The sequence below is a fragment of the Balaenoptera borealis genome (genome assembly GCF_965194805.1).
Source record: "Balaenoptera borealis genome assembly, chromosome: 13".
In the NCBI taxonomy this organism is placed as follows: domain Eukaryota; kingdom Metazoa; phylum Chordata; class Mammalia; order Artiodactyla; family Balaenopteridae; genus Balaenoptera; species Balaenoptera borealis.
Window position 1 is genome coordinate 41,089,505 of NC_138870.1, and position 26,379 is coordinate 41,115,883.

The 26,379-nt window shown below is 34.8% G+C and overlaps 1 protein-coding gene across 1 annotated transcript in view; it reads right to left on the reverse strand.

Annotated features, from left to right (window-relative positions):
* The window catches only part of LOC309610085 (olfactory receptor 8S1-like), a 39,267-nt gene extending 18,463 nt beyond the window's left edge, over positions 1-20,804 (reverse strand). Inside the window, exon 1 of the mRNA XM_082352542.1 lies at positions 20,749-20,804. The gene's annotated coding sequence lies outside the window, so the exon portion shown is untranslated. The remainder of the gene's footprint in view (positions 1-20,748) is intronic.
* Positions 20,805-26,379: the final 5,575 nt, after the last annotated feature.

Here is a 26,379-nt window from a genome sequence, read left to right on the forward strand (position 1 = left end):
TACACCATGGTCAAGAGGGATTTATCCCAGGGATGCAAGGATTCTTCAATATCCACAAATCAATCAGTGTGATACACCACATTAACAAACTGAAGAATAAAACCCATACAATCATCTAAACAGATGCAGAAAGAGCTTTTGACAAAATTCAACACCCATTTATGATAAAAACTCTCCAGAAAGTGGAGAGGGAACAAACCTCAACATAATAAAGACCATATATGACAAACCTACAGCTAACATCATACTCAACATTCAAAGGCTGAAAGCATTTCCTCTAAGATCAGGAAAAAGACAAGGATGTCCACTCCCACCACTTTTATTCAACATAGTTTTGGAAGTCCTAGCCATGGCTATCAGAGAGGAAAAAGAAATAAAAGGAATCCTAATTAATTCAAAATTTTAAAAATACCATCTACAGTAGTACCAAAAATAAGTGAAGTACTTAGGTATTAACCTACAAAACTTGAGCAGAATGTATATGCTAAAAACTACAAAAGACTGATGAGAAAAACCAAAGATCTTAAAAAATGCAGAGACATACACTATTCATGAATTGGAAGATTCAGTATTGTTAAGAAGTCAGTTCTTCCCAAACCAACCTATACAGTCAAGGCCATCCCAATCAATATTCCAGCAGTACTTTTTTTTTTATAGATACAGAGAAGCTGACTTAAAATTTTATATGAAAAGTCAAGGGAACCAGAATAGCTTAAAAATACACAAACAAAAATTAGAAAAAGAACAGAGTTGGAGGCAAGACGGGAATAAAGACACAGACCTACTAGAGAATGGACTTGAGGATATGGGGAGGGGGTGGGGTGAGATGTGACAGGGTAAGAGAGTGTCATGGACATATATACACTACCAAATGTAAAATAGATAGCTAGTGGGAAGCAGCCGCATAGCACAGGGAGATCAGCTCGGTGCTTTGTGACCACCTAGAGGGGTGGGATGGGGAGGGTGGGAGGGAGGGAGATGCAAGAGGGAAGAGAAATGGGAACATATTGTATATGTATAACTGATTCACCTTGTTATAAAGCAGAAGCTAACACACTATTGTAAGGCAATTATACTTCAATAAAGATGTTTAAAAATAAAAAATAAAAAAAAAAAAAAAAAAAAAAAAAAAAAAAAAAAAAAAAAGAACAGAGTTGGAGATCTCATACTACCTAATTTCAAGACTTATAGACAGTATGATAATGTCAAAAGGATAGGAATATAGATCAATGAAACAGAATTGAGAGTCCAGAAATAAACCCTTGTATTTATGGTCAGTGGATTTTTGATAAAGCTACAAAACATTTCAACAGAGAAATTATGGTATCTTTTAAGAAAAGTGCTAGAACATTTGGACATTTAGAAGCAAATAATATATGTATTATATATGTGTGTATGTGTATGTATATATATATATATATATATATATATATATATATATATACATATACACACATTTGTATGTATACATAGATAAGAAAGACCTTGACCAATACCCCATACCTTATGCAAAATCAACTCACAGACCCAAATGTAAAAATCTAAAACTAATAAAATTCTAGGGAAAAAAACTGTCACTGTTTGCAGATGACATGATACTATACATAGAAAATCCTAAAGATGCTACCAGAAAACTATTAGACCTCATCAATGAATTCGGTAAAGTTGCAGGATACAAAATTAATACACAGAAATCTGTTGCATGTCCATACACTAACAACAAAAGATCAGAAAGAGCAATTAAGGAAACAGTCCCATTTACCATCATATCAAAAAGAATAAAATACCTAGGAATAAACCTATCTAAGGAAACAAAAGACCTGTACTCTATAAACTATAAGATGCTAATGAAAGAAATCAAAGATGACAAAAACATGGAAAGATATATCATGTTCTTGAATTGGAAGAATAAATATCATCAAAATGACTATACTACCCAAGGCAATCTACAGATTCAGTGCAATCCCTATCACATTGCCAATGGCATTTTTCACAGAACTGGAACAAAAAAATTTTTAATTTGTATGGAAACACAAAAGACTCTGTATATTCAAAGCAATCCTGAGAAACAAAGTGGAGCTGGAGGAATCAGGCTCCCTGACTTCAGAGTATAATACAAATCTATGCTAATCAAAACAGTATGGTACTGGCACAAAAATAGAACTATAGATCAATGGAACAGGATAGAAAAGAAAGCCCAGAAGTAAACCCATGCACATATGGTCAATTAATCTATGACAAAAGAGGCAAGACTATACAATGGAGAAAAGACAATCCTTTAATAAGTGGTGCTGGGAAAACTGGACAGCTACATGTAAAAGAATGAAATTAGAACATTCTCTAACACCATATACAAAAATAAACTCAAAATGCATTAAAGACCTAAATGTAAGACTGGATACTATAAAACTCCTAGAGAAAAACATAGGCAGAACACTCTTTGACATAAATTGCAGCAATATCTTTTCCAATCTGTCTCCTAGAGTAATGGAAATAAAAACAAAAATAAACAAATGGGACTTAATTAAACTCAAACGCTTTTGCACAGCAAAGGAAACCATAAACAAAACAAAAAGACAATCCACGGAATGGGAGAAAATATTTGCAATTGAAGTGACTGATGAGGGATTAATCTCCAAAATATACAAGCAGCTCATGCAGCTTAATATCAAAAAAACAAACGACCCAATCAAAAAATGGGCAGAAGGTCTAAACAGACATTTCTCCAAAGAAGACATACATATGGCCAAAAGGCACATGAAAAGATGCTCAATGTCACTAATTATTAGAGAAATGCAAATCAAAACTGCAATGAGGTATCACCTCACACCGGTCAGAATGGTCATCGTCAAAAAAATCTACAAACAATAAATGCTGGAGAGGGTGTGGAGAAAGAACCCTCCTACACTGTTGGTGGGAATGTAAATTGGTACAGCCACTAAGGAGAACAGTATGGAGGGTCCTTAAAAAACTAAAAATAGAACTACCATATGAACCAGCAATCCCACTTCTTGGCATATATCTGGAAAAAAACGTAATTCAAAAAGATACATGCACTATTTACAACAGCCAAGACACGCAGCAACCTAAATGTCCATTGACAGAGGAATGGATAAAGAAGATGTGGTACATATATACAATGGAATATTACTCAGCTATAAAAAAGAATGAAATAATGCCATTTGTAGCAACATGCATAGACCTAGAGATTATCATACTAAGTGAAGTAAGTCAGACACAGAAAGACAAATATATGATATCACATGTGGAGTCTAAAAAAATGACACAAATGAACTTATTTACAAAACAGACACAGACTCACAGACTTCAAAAACAAATTTATGGTTACCAAAGGGGAAAGGTCAGGAGGAGGGATAAATTAGGAGTCTGGGATTAACATATACACACTACGATATATAAAATAATCAACAAGGACCTACTGTATAGCACAGGGACCTCTACTCAATATTCTGTAACAACCTATAAAGGAAAAGAATCTGAAAAAGAATGGATATATGTATATGTATAATTGTATCACTTTGCTGTATACCTGAAACTAACACAACATTGTAAATCAGCTATACTCCAATATAAAAAATTAAATTGAGAAAAATAAATAGGTTAAGACAATCTAGATACTGAAACCTAAATATCAATCACTTTTAATTATAAATATATGTTAACACTTCTCAAATACATGTTAATTTAATTTAATGGTTTATGAAATGGTGTATCAATTAATAGGTTTTCTCATGGAATGTAATGATCCTTTAATATTAGAAATTTTTATAATTGGTCCAACAAGAAGAAATATATAATAATCTCAATAAATTCTGAAAATCTACAAAGTTCAATATCTATTTTGATAATATCTCTTTACAACTAAAATGGATCACTATAACTTGATAAAAACATGGACTATATGCTGACATCTAACATCATACTAACAGTGAATTATCAGAGGCTTTTTTATTAAAATTAGAAACTAAACAAGACTGACCACTCAAACTATTATTCTTTTCCTGTTATTATGGAATTATTAGTGTATGTTAAAAGATAGGAGTAAGAAATGGACATTTTAAGGATGAGAAAGGAGGACACCTAACTTGCTTTTTTATTGATAATATGATTTATATCACATTGTGGTCATTAAAGGACAAGGAGAATGTCAGATTAGTTTAAGAAAAAAAGAGAGGTTGTTGGATTGGAATTGGAGTACATTCAGATTAGAGGCAGCCCTAATCCACTTTCCTCATGGATATTATTTCTCTAACATTGAGCCTATGACTTTTATCTTTAGTGTCCATAAATTAGGAGACTCTAATTAGGTTGTTTAATCACCATTTCAACTGGAGTATTCCTATCAGCAGCTCCTAGATCAAGTATTTTTCTCTGGTCTAGTGGATATTTCTGTATTTCCTTATAACAACTTTTAATTGTTTTCACATCAAAACAATATAAAACTATTTTAATTCTAAATCATTTGGATAGTGGAATCTGATTTTAGCACCTGATTTGCATTCTGATTCATTATGGCAAGGATGCCAAATTAAAGTGAAAGCAATTAAATTTGATGTCCTATTTGGTAATGGCAGACTAGTGTATTGAAGACCAAGTTCCCTCCCCAAAACAACTTTAAAAATTAAGCAAATGTAAATATATAAGTATATACTTTTTTGAATTTTGATAGTACCAGAGATGTACCAAAACAGCTGAAATTTGAGGGATCAATATAACTGAAGAGAAGTTATGATGCCATTTGATACTGCTTTCTGCCTTAAGTCATCCATTGATTTTTAACGCAAAATCAGAAGCAGAGTAGTTAAAAATCGGAACAGTAAGTGGCATCTGAGAAACTGAGCAGAAATGCTAATTGTCTTATAAGTCTGAGGGGACAAAAATTGGTGCTTAACACCACCATAGAAGAGAGGATCTGGTAAGCACTCCAGATTTTTAGTTAGGACCTCAGAAGAACTACATGCTAAGAGTAAGTATAAACTGGAAATAGACCAGCTATCATTAAAGGCTGATGGTCAGTTTCAAAGCAGCATAAATCTGATTGGATTAAGGTTATCTTTCATCTACCTTCATTGCTATATCTTCTCTGAAGAAAGAAAATATCACATAGGGTAAAATTATTTCTATAATTTGTTAAACAAAATGCTCAGAATTCAGTTTAAAAAAAGAATCAGGGATGCCAGGAGGCAATACCACATGATTGGAAAATAATAGGAAAATTAGAAAGAAATAGATCCATAGGAGATCCAGATATTGAAGTGATCAGACATGGACTCACATGTAACTAATTAATATGTTTAAGAAATTTGATGACTAAATGGACATTTTCAGAAGAGACTTGAAATCTATAAAAAAATAAAAACCACATTTGAGTTTTAGAACAGAAAACAAAAATAACTCAAATTAATAATTTGATGGATATGTATAAGAGCTATTAGATATAACAGAAGAGAGATTTGATGAAGATGGGTTGGAAGAAAATATCCAGACTTAAGTAGTGAGAAAAACATGACAGAAGATATAGAGAAGAGCATAAAAGACATGTAGCTAATGGTGGAAACATCTAATGCACAGAAGGAGAGGGAGGAGAGAATTAGGCAGATGCAATATTTAAAGATTATCCCAATCTGACACAAGCTGCCATCAAGCTACTGATTTAAGAAGAGCTCTAAACTCCAAACCGGATTAACACAAAGAATTCCACAACAAAATACATAATGAAATAGCTGACCAAGAGCAAAATAACAAAAGCAGCTAGAATAAAAAGATATAGTACCGTCTAATTAGCAATACTAAAACTTAGAGCTAACCTCTCAGTGGAAGCTGAAGGACAAAGTCATGTGCTCCTCAAAGCACTGGGAGAAAATATTTGTCAAGAATTCTACAGCCAGTAAAAATATTCTTTAAAAACAAAGGCTAAAGAGAGATACTTTTAGACAATCAAAAAATTGGAGAATTTGGGGCTTCCCTGGTGGCGCAGTGGTTGAGAGTCTGCCTGCCAATGCAGGGGACACAGGTTCGAGCCCTGGTCTGGGAAGATCCCACATGCCATGGAGCAACTGGGCCCGTGAGCCACAATTACTGAGCCTGCGCGTCTGGAGCCTGTGCTCTGCAACAAGAGGGGCCGCGGTAGTGAGAGGCCCACACACCGCGATGAAGAATGGCCCCTGCTTGCCACAACTAGAGAAAGCCCTTGCACAGAAACGAAGACCCAACACAGCCATAAATAAATTAAAAAAAAAAAAAAACCCTAGCAGCACAAGCCACACCTTTAAAAAAAAAATTGGAGAATTCATCACCAGCACATTTAATAACAGTCCTTCAGGAAAAAGGACAATGAATCAAGCCAGAAGCAAGAGGGAGTAAAGATCAATAAGAAAAGGTAAATACCTAGAGACAAATGAAAATGAAAACATGATGATCCAAAACCTACAGTTTGCAGCAAAAGCAGTTCTAAGAGGGAAGTTTATAGTGATATAGGCTTACCTCAGGAAACAAGAAAACTCTGAAACAAACAACCTAACCTTATGCTTAAATCAACTAAAGAAAGAAGAACAAACAAAACCCAAAGTTAGTAGTGGAAAGAAATCATAAGGATCAGAGCAGAAATAAATGAAATAGAGAAGAAAACAATAGAAAAGATCAAAGAAATTAAAAGCTGGTTCTTTGAAAAGATAAACAAAATTGATAATCCTTTAGCCAGACTCATCAGGAAAAAAAAGGAGAGGGCCCAAATCAATAAAATCAGAAATAAAAAAGAAGTTACAACTGACACCACAGCAATACAAAGGATCATAAGATACTACTATGAGCAACTATACTCCAATAAAATGGACAACCTAGAAGAAATGGACAAATTTTTAGAAATGTACAATCTCCCAAGACTGAAGCAGGAAGAAATAGAAAATATGAATAGACCAATACCAGTACTGAGATTGAATCAGGGATTAAAAAACTCCCAACAAGCAAAAGTCCAGGAATAGATGACTTCACAGGTGAATTCTACCAAACATTTTGAAAAGAGTAAATACCTATCCTTCTGAAACTATTCCAAAACATTGCAGAGGAAGGAACATTTCTGAACTCATTCTATGAGTGCACCATCACCCTGATACCAAAACCAGACAAAGATATCACCAAAAAAGAAAATTACAGGCCAATATCACTTATGAACATAGGTGCAAAAATCCTCAACAAAATACTAGCAAACGGACTCCAACAATACATTCAAAGGATCATACACCATAATCAACTGGGATTTATCCCAGGGATGCAAGTATTTTTCAATATCTGCTAATCAATCAATGTGATAACAAATTAAAGAATAATATTAACATTAACAAAATGAAGAATAAAAGCCATATGATCATCCCAATAGATGAAGAAAAAGCTATTGATACAATTTAACATAAATTTATGATAAAAACTTTCCAGAAAGTGGGCTTAGAGGGAACGTACCTCAACATAATAAAGGCCATATATGACAAACCCACAGCTAAGATCATACTCAACAGTGAAAAGCTGAAAGCATGTCCTCTAAGATCAGGAACAAGACCAGGATGCCCACTCTCACCACTTTTATTCAACATAGTTTTGGAAATCCTACCCACAGAAATCAGAGAAGAAAAAGAAATAAAGGGAATCTAACTTGGAAAAGAAGAGGTAAAATTGTCACTGTTTGCAGATGACATGATGCTATACATAGAAAATCCTGAAGATGCTACCAGAAAACTACTAGAGCTCATTAATGAACTCAGTAAAGTTGCTGGATACAAAATTAATATATAGAAATCTCCTGATTTTCTATATACTAACAAAAAAATAGGAAGAGAACTTAAGGAAACAATCCCATTTACCATCACAGCAAAAATAATAAAATACCTAGGAATAAACCTACTTAGGGAGCAAAAGACCTGTACTCTGAAAACTATAAGATACTGGTAAAATAAATTGAAGACAAAACAAACAGATAGAAATATATACCATGTTTTTGGATTGGAAGAATCAATATTGTTCAAATGACCATACTACCCAAGGTAATCTACAGAATCAGTGTAATCCCTGTCAAATTACCAAGGGCATTTTTCACAGAAGTAGAACAAATATTTTTTTTTAATTTGTACGGAAACACAAAAGACCCCAAATAGCCAAAACAATCTTGAGAAAGAAGAATGAAACTGGAGGAATCATGCTCCCGGACTTCAGACTATACTACAAAGCTACAGTAATCAAAACAGTATGGTCCTGGCACAAATACAGACATATAAATCAGTGGAACATGATGGAAAGCCCAGAAATAAACCCACACACTTATGGTCAATTAATCTACAACAAAGGAGGCAAGAATATACAATGGGAAAAAGACAGTCTCTTTAATAAGTGGTGCTGGCAAAACTGGATATGTAAAAGAATGAAATTAGAACATTCTCTAACACCATATACAAAAATAAACTAAAAATTGATTAAAGATCTAAATATAAGACCAGATATTATAAAGCTCCTAGAGGAAAACATAGGCAGAACACTCTTTGACATAAATTGTAGCAATATTTTTTTGGCTCTGTCTCTTAGAGTAATGGAAATAAAAACAAAAATAAACAAATGGGACCTAATTAAACTTAAAAGCTTTTGTACAGCAAAGAAACTGTAAACAAAATGAAAAGGCAACCTACAAATTAGGAGAAAATGGTTGCAAATGATGTGACCGACAAGGGATTAATTTCCAAACTATCCAAACAGCCCATATAGCTTAATATCACAAACAAAACAACCTAATCTAAAGATGGCCAGAAGACCTAAACAGACATTTCTCCAAAGAAGACATACAGATGGCAAACAGGCACATGAAAAGATGCTCAATATTGCTAATTATTAGAGAAATGCAAATCAAAACTACAATGAGGTATCACCTCACACCAGTCAGAATGGCCATCTTTAAAAAGTCTACCAATAATAAATAGTGGAAAGGGTGTGGAGAATAAGGAACCATCCTACACTGCTGGTAGGAATGTAAATTGGTGCAGCCACTACAGAGAACAGTATGGACGTTCCTCAAAAAACTAAAATTAGAGTTACCATATGATCCTGCAATCCCACTCCTGGGCACATATCTGGAGAAAACTCTAATTCAAAATGATACGTGCATCCCTGTGTTCATAGCAGCACTATTTACAATAGCCAAGATGTGGAAGCAACCTAAATGTCCACTGACAGATGAATGGATACAGAAGATGTGGTGTATATATGTATATACAATGGAATATTACTCAGTCATAAAAAAGAATGAAACAATGCCCATTTCTTCCAGGTTGTCCATTTTATTGGCATAGAGTTGCCTGTAGTAATCTCTCATGATCGTTTGTATTTCTGCAGTGTCAGTTGTTACTTCTCCTTTTTCATTTCTAATTCTATTGATTTGAGTCTTCCTTTTTTTCTTGATGAGTCTGGCTAATGGTTTATCAATTTTGTTTATCTTCTCAAAGAACCAGCTTTTAGTTTTATTGATCTTTGCTATTGTTTCTGTCATTTCTTTTTCATTTATTTCTGATCTGATCTTTATGATTTCTTTCCTTCTGCTAACTTTGGGGGGTTTTTATGTTCTTCTTTCCTTAATTGCTTTAGGTGTAAGGTTAGGTTGTTTATTTGAGATGTTTCTTGTTTCTTAAGGTAGGATTGTATTGCTATAAACTTCCCTCTTAGAACTGCTTTTGCTGCATCCCATAGGTTTTGGGTCGTCGTGTTTTCATTGTCATTTGTTTCTAGGTATTTTTTGATTTCCTCTTTGATTTCTTCAGTGATCTCTTGGTTATTAAATAGTGTATTGTTTAGCCTCCATGTGTTTGTATTTTTTACAGATTTTTTCCTGTAATTGATATCTAGTCTCATAGCATTGTGGTCAGAAAAGATACTTGATACGATTTCAATTTTCTGAAATTTATCAAGGCTTGATTTGTGACCCAAGATATGATCTATCCTGGAGAATGTTCCATGAGCACTTGAGAAGAATGTGTATTCTTTTGTTTTTGGATGGAATGTCCTATAAATATCAATGAAATCCATCTTGTTTAATGTATCATTTAAAGCTTGTGTTTCCTTATTTATTTTCATTTTGGATGATCTGTCCATTGGTGAAAGTGGGGTGTTAAAGTCCCCTACTATGATTGTGTTGCTGTTGATTTCCCCTTTTATGGCTGTTAGTATTTGCCTTATGTATTGAGGTGCTCCTATGTTGGGTGCATAGATATTTACAATTGTTATACCTTCCTCTTGGATCGATCCCTTGATCATTATATAGTGTCCTTCTTTGTCTCTTGTAATAGTCTTTGTTTTAAAGTCTATTTTTTCTGATATGAGAATTGCTACTCCAGCTTTCTTTTGATTTCCATTTGCATGGAATATCTTTTTCCATCCCCTCACTTTCAGTCTGTATGTGTCCCTAAGTCTGAAGTGGGTCTCTTGTAGACAGCATATATACGGGTCTTGTTTTTGTATCCATTCAGCCAGTCCATGTCTTTTGGTTGGAGCATTTAATCCATTTACATTTAAGGTAATTATCTATATGTATGTTCCTATTACCATTTTCTGAATTGTTTTGGGTTTGTTATTGTAGGTCTTTTCCTTCTCTTGTGTTTCCCGCCTAGAGAAGTTCCTTTAGCATTTGCTGTAAAGCTGTTTGGTGGTGCTGAATTCTTTTAGCTTTTGCTTGTCTGTAAAGGTTTTAATTTCTCTGTCAAATCTGAGTGAGATCCTTGCTGGGTAGAGTAATCTTGGTTGTAGGTTTTTCTCCTTCATCACTTTAAATATGTCCTGCCACTCCCTTCTGGCTTGCAGAGTTTCTGCTGAAAGATCAGCTGTTAACCTTATGGGGATTCCCTTGTGTGTTATTTGTTGTTTTTCCCTTGCTGCTTTTAATATTTTTTCTTTGTATTTAATTTTTGATAGTTCGATTAATATGTGTTTTGGTGTGTTTCTCCTTGGATTTATCCTGTATGGGGCTCTCTGTGCTTCCTGGACTTGTGAAACAATGCCATTTGCAGCAACATGGATAGACCTAGAGAGTATCATTTTAAGGGATGTAAGTTAGAGGACGACAAATATCATATGACATCACTTGTATGTGGAATCTAAAATATGATGAAAATGAACTAATTTACAAAACAGGAAAAGACTCACAGACATAGAAAACAAACTTATGGTTACCAGAGGGGATAGTGGGGAGAGTGGTGCAGGGAGGGATAAATTAGGAGTTTGAGATTAACATGCACATACTTCTATATCTAAAATAAGTAAGCAACAAGGACCTACTGTATAGCACATGGATCTGTACTCAATATCTTGTAATAACCTATAAAATGGAAAAGAATCTAAAAAGGAATATCTATACATATATATAAATAACTGAATTAGTTTGCTGTACACTTGAAACTAATACAACATTGAAAATCAACTATACTTCAATAAAAAAAGAAAAGATAAATACATGGGTAAATCTGAAAGAATACTGACTGCATGAAATAACAACAGTAATAATAAAATAACAACAATATCTTGTGATATTATATATACGTATATATATATAGTTATATACGTACCTACATACTGAAGTTATATACATATGTATGTGTGTGTGTGTGTGTGTGTGTGTGTGTGTGTGTGTGTGTGTGTGTGTGTGTATATACACAGTTGAGCTTGAACCAAGAGAGAGTTGGGGCACTGACCCTCCGTGGAGTGGAAAATCCACATATTACTTACAATCAGCCCTACATATATGCAGTTGGGTTCCTCCACATCTGCTGTCCCACATCCCTGGATCAACCAACTACAGATCGCTTAGTACTGTAGAATTTCCTATTGAAAAAAATCCATGTATAAGTGGACCCACACAGTTCAAACCCGTGTTGTTCAAGGTTCAACTGTTTATAAATAATATATATAATCAAAATATATGCTAGCCATAGAATAAAAGGCAAAAAAAAAAAAATTCAGTTAAAAGGTTCTAGGGTCCTTCTGCTATTTAGAAAGTAACAAAAGTACTACTCTACATTAGACTTTAATAAAACAAGAACACATGTTATTTCTAGAGCCACTCCTAAAAATAGTGGAAAAAATTTATATCTAACAAGTTAGTAAAGGGGAAAAACAGAATAATAAAAATTCTTAGTAAATTGAAAGGAAGGAAATAAAAGGATAGAAAAAGGAGCATAGAACATATGGGACTTAAAGAAAACAGTCAGATAGTCAACTTAAACCAGAATGTATGAATAATTATATTAAGTGTAAATCTACTGAACACTCCAATTAAAAGGTAAAGATGATCATATTGGATTAAAAAACAAAACTCCAGTATATGCTACTTATAAGGGACATGTTTGAAATATAAAGACACTTAGGATGACATTAAAAGGATGGAAAATGATATATCAAGCAACACTAACCTAAAGGAAGTTGGTGAAACTATATTAATATCAAAGTAGAATTAAAGCAAAAAAAATTTACTGGAGATAATAAGACACATTTAAAAATGATAGAAGAGTCAATCCAATAAGATCATATAAAATTGCTAATTGTAAGCACATGTGGATTAGATCACTGTTCAGCAAATATCTACTACTTAACCCTTCCTCACCACCTCCATAGAGAAATACAGTTCTCTATCCCATTGAAGTTGGGCTTGTCCATGGGAATGAATTGCTTTGTCCAATGGAATGTAAATAGAAGTGCCAGATTGCCAGCTCTGAGCATGGGCTTTAAGAGGGAATGCATATTTCCATTTGTCTTTCTGAGAGTTTCTAACCTCCATGATGAAACTAATAGCCCCAGGAAGGCACTGCCCCTTCAGCCTATGCCCCAGAATGAGACATTTGGAATAGATTACAGCCAGGAACCAAGTCCAGCCAATCTGCAGCTGTGTAACCTCAGCTGATCTGTATGCCCATGAGTGAGAACTAACTAAGTAGTTACTGCTGTATGCCACTAAGATTTTGTGGATGCTTATTGTGCAACAACAGATGACTGATAGATCACCTAATAACAAAACTTCAATATATATACATAAATATATAAAGTAAAAATGTAACTAAAAAAAGAAATAGACAAACCCCACCCTTAATAACCATCTGATAGAAAAGTAGACCAAAACCCAGTAAGTATGTGAAAGATTGGAAAAGAATGAGTAACATCTTGACTTCACTGATATACACAAATCATTGCAGCTCACAACTGCAGAATGCTCACTGTTTTCATTCTCATGCACAGGAAACATTTTCTAAAGTTCACCATAAGCCAGGACACTGCTATATTTAAAATAGATAACCATCAAGAACCTACTGTATAGCACAGGGAACTCTGCTCAATACTCTGTAATAACCTAAATGGGAAAAGAATTTGAAAAAGAATAGATACATGTATATGTAAAACTGAATCACTCTGTGTACACCTGAAACTAACACAACATTGTTAATCAATTATACTCCAAAATAAAATAAAAATATTTTAAAAATCTAAATAAATTTCCAATGGATTGAAATCATACAGAGCATGATGGTCTCTAATTTAAGTACAAATCAATAAAAATAGCTAGAAAACCTTAAATGTTTGGGGGAAAAGCAATATAATTTCATGTAACCCACAGATCAGAGAAGGAATAACAATGGAAGTTAATTTGATATGTTAAGCACTCTGGAGGCCATTAGGTTTGAATGTTCAATGTAGAAACCCTACAATAATCCTCTCCCATTGTTTTATTCATGATTAATTATTTTCATAATTACTAGTTAGAATGTGTTCCTCTGTTACAGTGCTAATTTACAGTTAAAAGACTTTTCCACAGTGAGGGGATATTTTAATTGTTATAGGCAATCGAGAGAAAATACTGATGACTATTCATTTCTTGGGTGAAGTAAAAGGTGAAATACATCACAGTGCGGTGAAAAAGGTAATTAGCAGTAACTGCATTATTAAATATGAATGAAAGTCTTTTAATTAAACAATGTTGTTTATTCAGTATTTCACTGAAATAACATTAAACTGACTATTTAATCAAAATAGCACATTGGAGATAAAAAGAGTCAATTGTTAAAAAGAAAAATAATGATAATTACAGTGACTCAAATGATAAACCATTATGCTTAGAATCAAATGAATAAAATTGGCCAGTCAAACATAAAGCAAGCAAATACAGCAAATGATAGTATCCATCCCATTAAGGTAGTTACTTGGAGTTTTATGAGTCTTGTAATATTGTGCATGTTTAATTTATATGTTTGATTTGGTTTCACAGTGTATTATATGTTATATAGGTAAGGAAGTTATATTTCCTCTTGTTTGAACATATTTTTAAATGTTATAATAAAATAATGCAGGAAAAGATTGATAATATTGAAAGATTTTTTTATTTAAATGGGTATGTACACTTTTTGAGTTAGAGAAACAACATCGTGAAAATGAGTGTGTGTGTGTGTGTAATAAATACTTGTGAAATAACAAATACATAGTATATGTGATACGTACATTATATATATTGGTCTGCCACCATGTTTCTACGAAAATTTTGTTTTTGACCCCAATTACTGATATAAGGCTCTTAAACACTTTCCATGGGGAATAAGTTCCAGGAATTCCAGTGGATGCCTGAAACCCCAGATAGTACTGAACCCTAAATATACAGTTGACCCTTGAACAATACGGGCTTGAACTGTGGTGGTCGACTTATACAAGACTTAGTTTTCAATAAATATGTATTATAGTACTACAAAATCTGCAGTTGATTGGTTGAATCCATGGATTTGGTATTGCAGATATGCAAGGCTGATGCAGATTTTTTTACTGTGTGGGGTCCATGCCCCTAGTCCCTGCATTGTTCAAGGGTCAACTGTACTATGATTTTTCCTATACTAATGGGCTGGTAGTGTATACAGCATGGACAAGCTTGACAGGGGTATGATTCATGTCCTGGCTGGGACAGAGCAGAAAGGCACGAGATTTCATAATGCTACTCAGAAAGGTGTGCAGTTAAAAACTTATGAATTCTTTATTTCTGGAACTTTCCATGTAGTATTTTTGGACCACAGTTTAATGTGGGTCACTGAAACCATGAAAAGTGAAACCACAGATAAGGGAGGACGACTGTAATTTCTTGAGCGATAAGAGTCTCTGATACAGAGCTCCTAAATCTCTTACAATTTCCTGACTCATAAGAGTGTCAACGCTTGGTGGGCTCCTGGATGAGGGATGGTCATTAGACCAAACCATGATTAGAAGCTTGTAACTTTCAGCCCTACCTACCCAATCCTCTGGAGAAGAGAGAGGGGCTGGAAAATGAGTTAATTGATCATGCCTACATGATGCAATCTCCATAAAAATTCCTAAAGTATGAGGTTTAGAGAGCTTCAAGCTAACTAAACTTGTGGAGATGCCTGCGGGTGGCCTCCAGAAGGGCATGGAAGCTCTGTGCCACTTCCCACATGCTTTGCCCAATGCATTTATTTCATCTGCCCATTCCTGAGTTGTATTCTTTTATAATAAACAAGTAATCTAGTAAGCAAAATGTTTTCCTGAGTTCTGTGAACTGCTCTAGCAAATTATCAAATCCAAGGAGGGGGTCATGGGAAACCCTGATTTATAGATGGTTGGTCAGAGGCACAGGTGACAACCTGGATTGTGATTGATATCTGAAGTTGGGGTGGAGGGCAGTCTTGTGGGACTGAGCTCTTAAACTTTGGGGTCTGTGCTAACCACAGGTAGATAGTATCAGAATTGAATTGAATTGTAGGACAGCTGACTGGTGTCAGAGAACTAACTGGTCAGTGTGGGGAAAAACCCACACATCTGGTCACAGAAGCATGAGTGTAAGAGTAAAGGAAAGCACCGAACATTTTCCCAAGACACTACTAGTACATATATATTTGTCAGTGTATCAGAAATATCATGTATATGGTATCATTGTTTTCACTATTATATATTCTGTTTTCCAGTAACAATCAATGGGAATACAATCACAATAACAGAAAAATAGATTCCATTTATATAATCTGTAAAAAAAACAACAACTAAGACTAATCCTGAACAAGAAACATGTGGAATCAGTATGAAGAAAAACCACCTATTTCTGTCCTAAGTAGAAGATCTCAGTGAGTAGAGAATTTCACTTTTCTGGATCAGAATACTGAATATTGCAAAATATTCTCAGGCACTGACATCAGTGGTAGTGGTTTAGGGCCATTTCAATAGCTCCCATGCAACTGCTCTTGGAAGTTTATGGAACTTGGGAGGACATGCTTAGAGAACCAATAAACACTCCTGGGGTTTCCTGTAAATGTAGGCAAGTCATAAGGGAGGGAACACATATCTAATAGCAGCTCATGAAAGCAAGCATCCCTCTGCCAAATCCTTCCAAATAGTTTATGTGACTCCATCTTTCATGCCCAGATATGGCCAGGAGCAATGTGGATATCATGTTAAACAATTTGAACTGGTGATTCTACTTCTGGGACTCTTTTTAAAGCAAAGAACCTAAAATACAGAACCAGTATTTAGGCACAAAGATGTCAAGAACAATATTAAACAGAAAAACCTGACAAAAAGTCTAATAGTTCCACAATTATGAAAGAGTTCATATTAACCCAAATCAAATTAAAGCATGCCAGATTCTTGCTTTTCCTTCATTCATCAGATCTAATGGGTTATCAAGTTGTCTTAATTCTACTTTCTAAATATTTCTCAGATGTTGGCTTCTTAAAGATGAAGTTCTAGGGAAATCAGATATTCTAAATAAGATATGTGGCTGGTTATGTTTTTTACCAAGACCCTTTATCTCTGAAGGAGTAAATTTGTTACCTCCAAAATAAATAAGGAGCTGACACCAAGGATTAATTTCTATTTTTGAAAAAATTAGTATGAGTATCGTAATTCAACATAATGCAGTTATTGGCTTCTTTGTTTAATTAAATTGTTTTATTGAAAACGAGGTTCTGATACATCTTAATAAAGTATAAAATACTGAAAATGTCAGTGACAAGTTTGGAAGTCAGAAGACACCTGGGCCAGAAATTGGGATGGTAGGATTAGAAAGTATCAAGAATTATTGACTGAGGAGATGACTTCTACTTCTGACAATATAGTACATTAATTGACTCAAACAATGTTTTTGGTTTAAATAACTAACAAGCTGAATTTTAAAAAATTAATGTGTTGCCAAGATGACATTTTTAGCTCTTCACAGTTCACAAATGAAGTGAAAGCAGAAATCCTAGAAGTTAAGCATATACCCAAACCAGCTAGATGCAGGGGCAGAAGATAAAACCTAGAGACCATCTAGGCTAATGAGTCTAATAGGAAAATTCTAATAGAAATGATCCTAATAGGAGAACTCCAACAGTGAGAATGATACACATTCACTGGAATGAATCCCAGAAGCATTATAGCCTAGCAGTTAAGAGCATAGATTCTGGGTCCAAACTGCCTGGGTTTAAATCCCAGCTCTTCCAATGACCTTGAAGAAGGCACTTTTCCTCCCTGTTGATCAGTTTCTTTATCTGTAAAATAAGGATAATAATGTAACTATCTCATATGGTTGTTCAGAGCATTAAATTAGTTAAGATATATAAAGATCTTAGAGACGGGGAGTGGAAACAAGATGGCAGAGTACAGGGACATAAGCTCAACTCTTCTTATGAGCACACCAAAATCACAACTAACTGCTGAACAACCATCAACTAAAAACACCAGAACCTAACAAAATGATACTCAACATCCAAAGACAAAGAAGAAGCCACAATGAAATGGTAGGAGGGGTACAATCACAATAAATCAAATCCATTACCTGTTGGGTGGGGGACCGACAAACTGGAAAATAATTATATTATTTCATCCCACAGGAGTGAAGTTCTGAGCCCCACATCAGGCTCCCCAACCTGGGGGTTTGGCAGTGGTAGGAGGAGCCCCCAGAGCATCTGGATTTGAAGGTCAGCAGGGTTTGATTGCAGGAATTCCACAGGACTGGGGGAAATGATATTCCACTCTTGGAGGGTGCACACAAGGATTCATATGACTAGAACCCAGGGGAAAAAGCACTGACCTCATAGGAGCATGGGCCAGACCTACTGTTGGTATTGGAGGGTCTCCTGCAGAGGTGGGGGGCAGTTATGGTGCACTGTGGGGACAAACACACTGGTGGCAGTAGTTCTGGGGAGTACTCATTGGCATCAGCCCTCCTGGAGGCTGCCATTTTCTCACCAAGTCCTGGCCCCACCCAACAACCTGTAAGCTCCAGTGCTGGGACACCTCAGGCCAAACAACAAACAGGGTGGGAACATAGCACCATCCATCAGCAGACAGGCTGCCTAAACTATTCCTGAGCCCACAGCTACCCACTAGACACACGCCTTGACACGGCCCTGCCCAAAAGAGTGACAAGACCCAGTTCCACCCAACAGTGGGCAGGAACCAGTCCCTTCCACCAGGAAGCCTGCACAAGCCTCTTAACCCAGCCTCATCCATCATGGGGCAGACAGCAGAAGCAGGAAGAACTACAACCCTGCAGGCTGTGAAATGCAAACCACAATCACCGAAAGGTAGGCAAGAAGAGATGGCAGAGGAGTATGTCCCAGATGAAGGAACAAGATAAAACCTCAGAAGAACAACTAAGTGAAGTGGAGATAGGCAATCTACCTGAAAAAGAATTCAGAGTAATGATAGTAAAGATGATCCAAGATTTCAGAAAAAGAATGGAGGCACAGACCGAGAAGATACAAGAAATGTTTAACCAAGAGCTAGAAAGTCTAAGAACAAACAGAAAGAGATAAACAATACAATAACTGAAATGAAAAATACACTAGAAGAAATCAATAGCAGAATAAATCAGGCAGAAGAACGGATGAGTGAGCTGGAAGACAGAATGGTGGAAATCACTGCTACAGAACAGAATAAAGAAAAAAGAATGGAAAGAAATGAGGACAGTCTAAGAGGCTTCTGAGATAACATTAAATACAACAACATCCACATTAATAGGGGTTCCAGAAGGAGAAGAGAAAGAAAGGGATTGAGAAAATACTTGAAGAGATAATAAGCAAAAACTTCCCTAACATGGGAAAGGAAACAGTCACACAAGTCCAGGAAGTGCAGAGAGCCCCATACAGGATAAAGTCAAGGAGGAACTTGCCAAGACATTTATTAATCAAATATTAAAGACAAACAGAAAATATTAAAAGCAGCAAGGGAAAAGCAACAAATAACATACAGGGGAATTCCCATAAGGTTATCAGCTGATTTTTCAGTAGAAACTCTGCAGTACAGAAGGGAGTGGCATGATATATTTAAAGTGATGAAAGGGAAAAAACTACAACCAAGAAGATTCTACCCAGCAAGGCTCTCATTCAGATTTGATGGAGAAATCAAAAACACTGCACTCAAGCAAGGCTAAGAGAATTCAGCACCACCAGACCAGCTTTGCAACAAATGCTAAAGGAACTTCTCTAGGCAGAAAAAGTAAAGCCCACAACTAGAAACAAGGAAATTACAAATGGGAAAGCTCACTGAAAAAGGCAAAAATATACTAAATGTAGGAAATCATCCACACACAAATATGATATCAAAACCAGAAATCATGAGAAAAGGAGAGTACAAATGCAGGATATTAGAAATGCATCTGAAATTAAAAGACCATCAATTTAAAAAAATATTGTTTATATATAGACTGCTATATCAAAACCTCATGGTAACTGCAAACCGAAAATTTACAATAAATACACACACAAAAAAAGAAAAGGGAATCCAAACACAGCCCTAAAGTTAGTCATCAAATCACAAGAGAAGAGAACAAAAGAGGAAGGGAAGAAAAAGGACTTACAAAAACAAATCCAAATCAATTAACAAAATTGCAATAAGGACATACATATCAATAATTACCTTAAAATTAAACAGATTACATATTCTAACCTAAAGACATAGACTGGTTGAATGAATACAATAACAAGACACATATAAATGCTGTCTACAAGAGACCCACTTCAGACCTAGGGACATATACAGACTGAAAGTGAGGGGATGGAAAAGGATATTCCATGCAAATGGAAATCAAAAGAAAGCTGGAGTAGCAATTTTCATATCACACAAAATAGACTTTAAAATAAAGACTATTACAAGAGACAAAGAAGGACCCTACATAATGATCAAGAGATCAGTCCAACAACCCTCAGAATGGGAGAAAATATTTGCAAATGAAGCAACTGACAAAGGATTAATCTCCAAAATTTACAAGCAGCTCATGCAGCTCAATATCAAAAAAACAAACAACCCAATCCAAAAATGGGCAGAAGACCTAAATAGACATTTCTCCAAAGAAGATATACAGATTGCCAACAAACACATGAAAGAATGCTCAACATCATTAAACATTAGAGAAATGCAAATCAAAACTACAATGAGATATCATCTCACACCCGTCAGAATGGCCATCATCAAAAAATCTACAAACAATAAATGTTGGAGAGGGTGTGGAGAAAAGGGAACACTCTTGCACTGTTGGTGGGAATGTAAATTGATACAGCCACTATGGAGAACAGTATGGAGGTTCCTTAAAAAACTAAAAATAGAACTATCATATGACCCAGCAATCCCACTACTGGGCATATACCCTGAGAAAACCATAATTCAAAAACAGTCATGTACCAAAATGTTCATTGCAGCTCTATTTACAATAGCCCGGACATGGAAGCAACCTAAGTGTCCATCAACAGATGAATGAATAAAGAAGATGTGGCACATATATACAATGGAATATTACTCAGCCATAAAAAGAAACGAAATTGAGTTATTTGTAGTGAGGTGGATGGAGTTAGAGTCTGTCATACAGAGTGAAGTAAGTCAGAAAGAGAAAAACAAATACCGTATGCTAACACATATATATGGAATCTAAAAAAAAAAAAAAAAGTCATGAAGAACCTAGGGGCAAGATGGGAATAAAGACACAGACCTACTAGAGAATGGACTTGAGGACACGGGGAGGGGGAAGGGTAAGCTGGGACAAAGTGAGAGAGTGTCATGGACATATATACACTACCAAATGTAAAATAGATAGCTAGTGGGAAGCAGTCACATAGCACAGGGAGATCAGCTCGTTGCTTTGTGACCACCTAGAGGGGTGGGATAGGGAGGGTGGGAGGGAGGGCGACACAAGAGGGAAGAGATATGGGTACATATGTATATGTATAACTGATTCACTTTGTTATAAAGCAGAAACTAACACACCATTGTAAAGCAATTATACTCCAATAAAGATGTTTAAAAAATAAATAAAAATTAAAAAAAAGAGAGATCGGTCTAAGAAGAAGATATAACAATTGTAAATATCTTTGCAGCCAACATAAGAGTACCTCAATATATAAGGCAAATGCTAACAGCTATAAAAGGAGAAATTGACAGTAACACAATAATAGTGAGGGAATTTAACACCTCACTTTCATCAATAGATCACCCAGATACAAAACCAATATGGAAACAAAGGCCTTAAATGACATATTAGACTACAGATGCACTTAACTGGTATTTATAGAGCATTACATCCGAAAGCAGCAGAATACACATTCTTTTCAAGTCCACACAGAACATTCTCCAGGAGAGATCACATGCTGGGACACAAAGCAAGCCTTGGTAAATTTTTAAAAATTGAAATCATATCAAACAACTTTCTGACCAAAATGCTATGAGATTAGAAGTCGAGTACAAGAAAAAAAAACTGTAAAATACAAAAAGACATGGAGGCTAAGCAATATTCTACTCAACACCCAATGGATCACTGAAGAAATCAAAGAGGAAATTTAAAAATATACCTAGAGAGAAATGAAAACAAAAGCATGATGATGCAAAACCTATGGGACACAGCAAAAGCAGTTCTAAGAGGGAAGTTCATACCAATACAATCTTACCTCAAGAAACAAGAAAAATGACAAATAAACAATGTAAGCTTACAATAAAGCAACTAGAGAAAAAAGAACAAACAAAACCCAAAGTTAGCAGAAGGAAAGAAATCATAAAGATCAAAGCAGAAATAAAAATGGCATAGAATCCAAGAAATCAATAGAAAAGATCAATGAAACTAAAAGGTGGTTCTTTGAGAAGATAAATAAAATTGATAAACCTTTAGCCAGACTCATCAAGAAAAAATGGGAGAGGACTCAAATCAATAAAATTAGAAATAAAAAAGGAGACCTTACAACGGATATCACAGAAATACAAAGGATCATAAGAGATTATTACAAGCAACTATATGCCAATAAAATGGACAACCTGGAAGAAATGGGCTAATTCGTAGAAAGGTACAATCTCCCAACACTGAAACAGGAAGATATAGAAAATATGAACAGACCAATCACAAGTACTGAAATTGAAACTGTGATTTTAAAACTCCCAAAAAGTCCAGAACCAGATGGCTTCACAGGTGAATTCTATAAAACGTTTAGTGAAGAGTTAACACCTGTCCTTCTGAAATTCTTCCAAAAAATTGCAGAGGAAGGAATACTCCCAAACTCATTCTATGATGCCAGCATCACCCTGATGCCAAAACCAAAGACACCACAAAAAAAGATTACTGACCAATATTACTGATGAACATAAATGCACAATTTCTCAACAAAATACTAGCAAACCGAATCTAACAATACATTAAAAGGATCATACACCATGATCAAGTGGGATTTATCCCAGTGATGCAAGGATTCTTCAATATCCACAAATCAATCAGTGTGATACACCACATTAACAAACTGAAGAATAAAAACCATATGATCATCTCAACAGTTGCAGAAAAAGCTTTTGACAAAATTCAACACCCATTTATAATAAAAACTCTCCAGAAAGTGGGCATAGAGGGAACAAATCTCAACATAATAAAGACCATATATGACAAACCTACAGGTAACATCATACTCAATGGTGAAAAGCTGAAAGCATTTCCTCTAAGATCAGAAAGAAGACAAGGATTTTGACTCTCCCCACTTTTACTGAACATAGTTTTGGAACATACTATACTTAGAAAATCCTAAGGATGCTACCAGAAAACTACTAGAGCTCATCAATGAATTTGGTAGAATTACAGGATACAAAATTTATACAGAGAAATCAGTTGCATTTTCATACACTAACAACAAAAAATCAGAGAGAGAAATTCAAGGAACAATACCATTTACCATCACAACAAAAAGAAAAAAATACCTAGGAATAAACCTACCTAAGGAGGCAAAACTCCTGTACTCTGAAAACTATAAGATGCTGATGAAGAAAATCAATGGTGACACAAACAGATGGAAAGATATACCATGTTCTTGGACCGGAAGAATCAATATGGTCAAAATGACCATACTGCCCAGGGAATCTACAGATTCAGTGCAATCCCTATCAAATTACCAAGGCCATTTTTCTCAGAACTAGAACAAAAAATCTTAAAATTTATACGCAGACCCAAAAGACCCCAAATAGCCAAAGCAATCCTGAGAAAGAAAAACGGAGTTGGAAGAATCAGGCTCCCTGACTTCAGACTATACTATAAAGCTACACTAATCAAAACAGTATGGTACTGGCACAAAAACAGACTTATAGATCAATGGAACAGGATAGAAAGCCCAGAAATAAATCCACACACCTATGGTCTACTAATATATGGCAAAGGAGGCAAGAATAATACAATGGAGAAGAGACAGTCTCTTCAAAAAATGGTAGTGGGAAAACTGGACAGCTACATATAAAAGAATGAAATTAGAACATTCTCTAACACCATACACGAAAATAAACTCAAAATTGATTAAAGACCTAAAAGTAAAACAAGACACTATAAAACTCTTAGAGGAAAATATAGGCAGAACACTCTCTGACATAAATCGCAGCAATATCTTTTTTATCTGTCTCCTAGAGTAATGGAAATAAAAACAAAAATAAACAAATGGGACCTAATTAAATTCAAAAGCTTTTGCACAGCAAAGGAAACCACAAACAAAATGAAAAGACAACCCACAGAATGGGAGAAAATATTCACAAACAATGTGACTGACAAGGAATTATTCTCCAAAATTTACAAACAGCACATGCAGCTCAATATCTAAAAAACAAAGAACCCAATCAAAAAATAGGCAGAAGACCTAAATAGACATTTCTCTAAAGAAGACATACAGATGGTCAAGGGGCACATGCAAAGATGCTCAACATCGCATATTATTAGAGAAATGCAAATCAAAACTACAATGAGATATCACTTCACACTAGTCACAATGTCCATCATCAAAAAGTCTAAAAACAGTAATTGCTTGGAGAGGCTGTTGAGAAACATGAACCCTCCTACACTGTTGGTGAAAATATAAATTGGTACAGCCTCTATGCAGAACAGTATGGAGGTTCCTTAAAAAATTAAACATAGAGTTACCATATGATCCAGTAATCACACTCCTGGCCATATATATGGAGAAAACCATGGTTTAAAAAGATACCTGCACCCCAACGTTTATAGCAGCACTGTTTACAATAGCCAAGACGTGGAAGCAACCTAAATTTCCATTAACAGATTAATGGATAAAGAAGATGTGGTACATATATAGAAAGGAATTTTACTCAGCCATTAAAAAGAATGAAATAATGCCATTTGCAGCAACGAATGGATGTGTACATTATCATACTAAGTGAAGTAAGGTGGACAGAGAAAGACAAATATCACATGACATCACTTATATGTGGAATCTAAAAAAATGATACAAATGAACTTATTTACAAAATATAAACAGACTCACAGACTTAGAAAACAAAGTTATGGTTACCAAAGGGGAAAAGAGGGGGGAGGAATAAATTGGGAGTTTGGGATTAACATATACACACTACTATATATAAAATAGATAATCAACACAGACCTACTGTATAGTACAGGGAACTCTACTCAGTAATCTGTAATAACCTAAATGGGAAGAGAATTTGTGGAAGAATAGATATATGGATATGTATAACTGTTTTACTTTGCTGTATACCTGAAACTAACACAACATTGTAAATCAACTGTATTCCAATATAAAATAAACATTTTTAAAATGCTATACAAATATAAATATATCAAACATTAAATAAAATAAAGTTCTTAGAATGCCTAGCAGATAGCAAGAACTATATAATTGTTATAAATAGGGACAACAACATGTGTGTAATCATAAATAAGGAATAATTCACCATGTGGACAGGGGTCATGATAAAATTGGGTCTTTTGACATTGGAGTTGGTTAAATGAAGAGGAGGGTATTTCTTGAAAATTCATAACTACAGCTGGTGCTCAGACAAGTTTGAGGTCTGAATTCATGCCGTGGTGTTTTTTTTTTTTGTCTGAAACCCCTCAAGCAGTATGATATGTGGAATCTAAAAAAATCATACAAACGAATGTAAATGTAAAACAGAAACAGGTCACAGATATAGAAAACAAACTAGTGGTTAGCAAAGGGGAGAGGGAAGGTGGGAGTGGCAAATTAGGGATTTGGGATTAAGAGATAAAAACTACTATGCATAAAATAGATAAGCAACAAGGATATATGGTATAGCACAGGGAATTATAAGCATTATCTTCTAATCACTTTTAATGGAGTATAGTCTGTGAAAATATTGAATCACTATGCTGCACACCTAAACTAATATAGTATTGTGAATCAACTATACTCCAATTTTAAAAAGTGGCGCTGACACCCAGGTAACAATTAGAATGAAATAAATATCCTTTCTGTGAAAATAGAAACTTCAACTCAGACCACAACATTGAATTTTATGGCCAGAAAAATTATCTTTCAGGAAATAAAGTCATTTTCAGGCAAACGAAAACATTTCTTTACTGAGAGATGGATACTTAAAGAGAATTCTAAAGGATCCAATTTAGACATGAGAAAATGATCCCTAATGAAAGATTTGAGATGCAAAAAGACATAGTGAGTTCAAGGAGCCTGCCTATATTTTATAAGGTCTCATGTGGAGGTGGGCTGGTATTGCATTTGTCGCTTGTACCCAAAATGATATTCAATATTTATGAAGTGTTTTGAGTGCCTTCTATAAAAGATACATACAGATCCCAAGTGTTACGGTTTAATAAAACAATACCAAAATTACTGATAAATATTATCAGAAAAGTCAATATTTGTAGTTTGTAATTCTATTGTTAGCATTTCATTTCATTGGATGCATAGACAATATTGATATAAATAACTTTTAATTGTATACTCTAATAAATAATTGTTTTTTTAATTTAATAAGTTATGTGATCTATAGCATGTATAGGGAAAATCACATCATATAAAGTCTCCTGTGTTTTTTCTATATGTTGTAAAACATCATTATGGTGCTATAATAATTTGTATT